Genomic DNA, 6805 nt, shown 5'->3' on the forward strand with positions numbered 1-6805 from the left:
ATTTCAAACTCACTCATCAATTCCCTTTTCAGTTCTGCTATCTCACTTTCATTACCGCCAGTGATCAACAAATCATCCACATAGAGGCATATAATAATGATATTACCTACTGATTTGGATCTTACATAGACTCCAAACTCACAGCTACACTTATCAAAGCCAATTTTCATCATAAAACTGCCAATTTTCTTGTTCCAAGCTCTTGGGGCTTGCTTAAGTCCATAAAGAGCTTTTCTCAACCTGAGAACCTTTGACTCTTGGCCAGCTATAGAGAATCCAGGTGGCTGAGTCACAGAGACATCCTCATCAAGAGGACCATTTAAGAAAGCACACTTCACATCTAGTTGGTGCATTGTCCAATTCTTTAGGCTAGCAATTGCCACTATTGTTCTAATAGTCTCAATTCTAGCAACTGGTGCAAACACCTCTCTGTAGTCAATCCCAGCTTTCTGTAAAAATCCTCTAGCCACGAGTCTAGCTTTATACTTGACCACCTTGCCTTCTAGATTTGTCTTAATCTTATAGATCCACTTCACATCAATGGGCTTCTTTGATTTTGGTTGAGATACCAGCTCCCACACTTAATTTTTCTCAATAGATTTAAGCTCTTCTGTCATAGCTTCAACCCACCTCTGATCAGTCATAGCATCTTCAAAGTTTATTAGTTCTGCTTCAGAAAATGTACAAGATTCCCATCTGCACTTACATCAGCATCAGACAACATCTCAAAACCTTGAAATCTAGCTGGTTTGGGTGCATTTCTCTGGGGTCTCACTTCTCTTTGAGTGGTATTACCATTCCCTTCACTTGTTTCTTCCTCTTTTAACCTTATCATTATTGAAGGTCCCTTCATTTCAGTATTCTGCTCCCAGTTCCAGCTTCTAGATTCATCAAATACCACATCCCTACTGATTATTATCTGCTTACTCTTCGAATCAAACAACTTATAGCCTCCAGTTGAGTGATATCCGAGTAAGATCATTTGTTCACCTTTATCATCTAGCTTCCTTCTTAATTGATCTGGGATATGCCTAAAACAAAGTGATCCAAAGATTCTAAAATGGCTCACATTTGGTTTAGCACCACTCCAAGCTTCTTCAGGTGTTATTCCTTCCAATCTCTTTGAAGGGCTCTTATTCAAGATGAAGACAGTTGTAGACACTGCCTCTCCCCACAAGTACTTGGGCAGACTCTTGCCTTTCAACATGCTCCTTACCATATTCATTATGGTTCTGTTTTTTCTTTCTGCAGCTCCATTATGTTGAGGTGTGTAGGGGGGAGTCACTTCATGAATTATGCCTTCTTGATCACAAAATTCTTGAAATTCTGCAGAAACATATTCACCACCACCATCTGTTCTCAATATCTTGATCAATGAGCCACTTTGCTTTTCTGCCATATTTTTGAACTTCTCAAAGACTTCAAAGACATCACTCTTCCTTCTTATTAGGTAAACTCATACTTTCCTAGTCAATTCATCAATAAAGGATATGAAGTATCTATTTCCACCCAGAGATTCAGTTTGCATAGGGCCACACCCATCAGAGTAAATCACCTCAAGTTTCTCTTTTGCCCTGATTGGTACATTTTGTTTGAAAGTGCCTCTTGATTGCTTACTCTGTAAATAACCATCACATACTTCACTAGGAGGCTTGATCTGAGGCAAACCCAGCACCATTTCTCTTGAGTTTAGCTTAATCAGATCTCTAAAATTTAAATGGCCAAATCTGTAATGCCATAACCACTCTTCACTGTTTACTGTAGTGGTAAAACACTTCTGTTCTATCACATCAATCTCAATTTTAAATGTTCTATTTTTTGAAAGAGGGGACTTCAAAATGAGCTTGTGATTTCTGTCAAACACTCTCAACATCTTGTTTTCAAGCTTAGTCATAAAGCCCTTTTCTAATAATTGACCTAAGCTGAGTAGATTACTTTTCATACCTGGTACAAAGAGTACATCAGTGATGCAAGACTGACATCCATCCTTTGTTTTGATAAGGACCTTCCCAATTCCTTCAGCAGTCAAGATTCTATCATCAGCAAATTTGACTTGGCTCTTCACAGATTGATCAAGGTTGAGAAACCACTCTCTTCTTCCTGTCATATGAGTGGAGCAACTTGTGTCTAGGTACCAGCAATTATCACTTGCCCCTTCAATTTGAGTAGTTACCATTAGCAGTACCTGTTCAGTGTCATCATCTTCTTCCTGAGCCAATTTTGCATCATCACCTTTAGGTTCTCTTTTGTTATTGGGTTTGTTGTAACACTCATCAGCAAAATGCCCAAACTTTTGACAGTTAAAGCATTGAATACTTCTTTTGTCGAACTTCTTTCTATTTGAAGAGTTTTGGGAATTGGATCCCCCTCCTTTCTTGTGGTCCTTATCACTGTTCTGATTTCCCCTCCATTTATTGCTCTTTGCTTCAGTTTTCTCTTTCTTCCATCTATCACCATGCTTCTTTGGATTAGACCGTGCTTGCAAGGCTTGTTCACTTTTCTTCTCATTTATCCTTTCATTCATTCTTTGTTCATGAGATTCCAAAGATCCTTGCAATTCCTCTAGGCTAAGCTCTTCAAGATTTTTGGATTCCTCGATGGCTACCACAATATGGTCGAACTTGGGTGGCATGCTTCTAAGCACCTTCTCTACAACTGATTGCATCGTTATCTTTTCTCCATAGCCCTTCATTGAATTCACCACTGTCTGCACTTTTGTGATGTACTCAGTAACTGATTCATTCTTTTCCATTTGTAGCAGTTCATATTGTCTCCTCAGAGTTTGCAGCTTGATCTTCTTGGTTTTTGTGGCTCAATCATGAGATTTCTGCAGAATGTCCCATGCTTCTTTGGAGGTTTGAGCCATTGCTATCTTTTCAAAGTTAGCAGCATCTACACTTTGGTGTAAAATGAAAAGTGCCTTGCAATCTTTCTTTTCTTTTTCTCTATCAGCAGCCTTTTGTTCATCTGTTGCTCTCTCTCCGACAGGTATATAACCTTCTTCTACAAACTCCCAAACCCCTTGAAATCGCATCACCACCCTGATCTGAATCTTCCAATTTTCATAGTTCTTTCCTGTGAGAACTGGTAGATTTGCAGGAATTGAGCCAGATATTGCAGCCATCAAAGAACTCCTTCAAGAACACCTCCAAGAACCTTTCTTTAGCGATTATTGCCCTTTCTATCGAAACCAATGCTCTAGATACCAATTGTTGGAACACACACTGTTCCTCACTCAATTGCAAGAGATGCAATTCACTCCCTCACACATTCACTCGTGTATCACTCACTGTTTTCTAAGCACATAATTGCACACCTACTAGGAATAGCACTAGAGACTGAAAATGATAGAATGAATAAATCCTCTTTATTAAGATGTATGTATGCCCTTTTATACAAGCAAAAATAGAGTAATAACCCTTCACACTTAGGCTAGTACTTATAATAGAATTTTAAAATTCTGGTACTCTCTCTTATATTCAAAGCACAAACAAATCTACCCCACACAAAACAGAATTAAACTCTCACATTAGGCACCTACTAGGAAGACCAATGTGTCACCTTCTTGTCTTCACGCATCATTTCTCACATGATTTTCCCTTTTTAATAGTTAGTTTACACATCTGTTCATATAAATACATCTCTTTTCACACTAGACACCTATTTAATGAAATAGCTTTACCAAGTAACATAAAGAAGAAAAAGATATAAACATGGCAAACAATGTTTTAACTTATGAGAAAAGTAGTGAAAGAGTTTTTCTCTTTTGAGATTTTTTTGTTCTTTTCCCCAAAAAAACTTGCATAATTATTTTGTATGATCATATCTTTTGATTGAAAATAGCTTTCTCTTTGGAAAAAGAAGGTGCAAAAACAGTCCCTAAGTAAGGAAACAACCAAGAATATATTCCAAGACAATCTAAAGATATTCTTAATATTTTCCAACAGCCCTGTCTACTTTTGGAATTCTTACACAACTGACCTTGATGCTATTTTATTCAATTCAAAGGATTTTTGGTTTTCTAAAATTTATTCCGTGAAAAATGGCCTTGTAAAGATGGACTTCTAGATTATTATGCTCCAAGATTTGCCTCATAATCCATGTTGAATCCTTTTGCCTTCTATGCTTGACTCCCCCCCCCCCCCAGCAAAACCATTTTTGAGTGTGTTGTACCACCATCTTGTTGTGGTTGATTTGTTAATTGAGTTCTAGTTTTGTGGTTGTCCTGAATTGTTTTTCTCAGTAACATTTAGCCTGTTGGAGCTAGAGGGAAGGTTGGTTATGGGATTTAGAAAGGCTTCAAGTGTCATGCCATCTGATCAGGTAATTGTTTGAACAACTGCAATGTATAATTTTTTGAGGTGTATTTGAATGTTTAATATAAATTGATTGAAACTTTGTCTGTATAGGTATATCATTAGCTAGATGCTTGTATGGATATTTATACATGTTTAATTAGTTAGGAGACTTACATACAAATTCAACACTTACCTTAATTAAGATTTTTTGGGTACAATCTGAAGTTTCTATCATGCCCTATAGTATAATTGGACTTCAATTTTGTATATTGTCTGATTAGACTTATAGTTGTGGGTGTTTTCTAATAAAAGACAATTTATCAATTTAATAAATAATTTGCTATTTTTGTTTGCATATCTAGACCACAATTAAGGCATATGTCACTTTATTTACCTTTTCATCATGAGTGATGTATGTTGTAGTTAATTTCTTTAACTTTTTAACTTTTTTTTAATAAATAATATGTTGACTATGTTTTTAAAATTTTTTAACTTTTTTAAAAAAAAACCATTTTAAGATGATTTTTGGGAAACCGTCTTAGAATCATATATTTATTTATAATTTTTTTTAAAAAAAAACATTCTAAGATGGTTCTTTGAAAAACCGTCTTAGATTGTAGACATTTTAAGATGGTTTAGAATCCTAATTTTAGTTTTTTTTTAAATATTACATTATAAGACGGTTCTCTGATAAACCGTTTTAGATTGTAGACATTCTAAGACGGTTTTCCAGATAATCGTCTTAGAATACTCAATTTTTATTTTATTTTTTTTAAAAAAAAATACGTTCTAAAATGGTTATTTTTCAAAAAGCCCTCTTAAAATAATAACTTTTCTAAGCCGATTTTTAGGAACCGTGGTAGAAAATTTTGACTTTCTATGACATTGATTACAAAAATGGTTCAAAACCGTCTTAAAAAGTGTCGTAGAACTGACGTAGAATCCCTTTTTTGTAGTAATGTATACAAATTTAAACCAGAAATTTCAAAGATTATCATATAATACATGTAAGCAGCTACCTGATGTACCCTATCTGAGACTTGGAGTTATTGGCATATCTTGTGACATAAATACAACCAATTAACTATAATTACCATATAATACATGTAAGCAACTACCTGATGTACTATATCTCAGACTTGGAGTTATTGGCAATTAACTATAAAGTCGGTGATTTGAGTGATACTGGACTCAATTTCTGTAAGTAAAGTCTGAGATTCGAGTCTTGTAGATAAAAAAATGTGATTAAAAGAAAAGATTTCACTAAAGATGACTAACCAGATTCTTCATCAAAGATTATTCATAAGTAAATTTGATGGATATTTCACACAAAAATCCTAACAATTATATAATACTTTCTCTTTGTTTGCCTCGAAAAAGAATATCATGAGTTGATACACAATTCACATTTTGAGGGACTGATCATGTGTTAAATTTGGAGGGAAAGTAACATAATTGTAGCAATTTTATACTTTTAAGAGGCTATATATCTGGTAATTTTATTTTTTATAAACAAAAACAAATTAGATGATTCTTTTCAAGGTCTGAATTAATTAGGTGTTCATTTAATTATTATTTTATGAAATTTGTATGATTTAATTTAGAAGCTAGTTATAACAGTTATTAATTTGTTTGGTATCTTTAAGCACATCAACATGTGTGACATGAAATTATACTTTAATTTTGATCCTACTCAAACCCTTCCGTACTTTGTTAAACGCTAAATTTACAATTAAAATCGAATTAGGACTTTATTAATAAAATTATAGATTAAAAATACAGATAAAATGTATATAGGTTTTTTTATGTGTTAGAAAGTAATTTAACATACTAGAATAAATTAAAATGATATTATACTTTATTTACATTTTTTTGGTGAATTCTACTCTGTAATTTACATACTTTATTTGTAAATATGAAATTAATTATAAGAGATTCGATCTATTTAAATTTCACTAAAGTTTCTTCATAGACATAACAATAAAATAATTAAATCCATAACATATTAAATTCATAGCAATTTATATTATTTTTTTAAAAAAAATTGATTGTGATTTTTCAAATAAAATAACTAATCCAAAAATGTTTAACTAATTATTATTGAATTTAAAACACAGACATAAATTTTTTTTTGAACAGTTAGTCATAAAGAAATATTTTTAAATTTTTATTTTATAATTAATGTCAACTGAAAGGAACCCTTGCATTATATTTGCACGAATGAGTTCAAAGGAAAGAAAAATGAAACTTAGATTTTTAGTTTGATTAATATTTATTATTTGAACATTTTTAAATTAAAAGAAATTATTTGATATATTGACACGTAATTTTACAGTATTCCATTGTTTATTTCATAAACTATTATATAATTATATAAAATTGAAAAATATTCTATTTGGAGAGAGAGAGACTTAAGTTGTGCTACTAACTAGCTCAGCATTCTCGGGCGGTGGCCTGTGGGATGACTCATTGACCTACTTTTAATTATTTTTTTAAAATACTACTAT

This window comes from Glycine max, chromosome 9 (assembly GCF_000004515.6).
Source record: "Glycine max cultivar Williams 82 chromosome 9, Glycine_max_v4.0, whole genome shotgun sequence".
In the NCBI taxonomy this organism is placed as follows: Eukaryota; Viridiplantae; Streptophyta; class Magnoliopsida; order Fabales; family Fabaceae; genus Glycine; species Glycine max.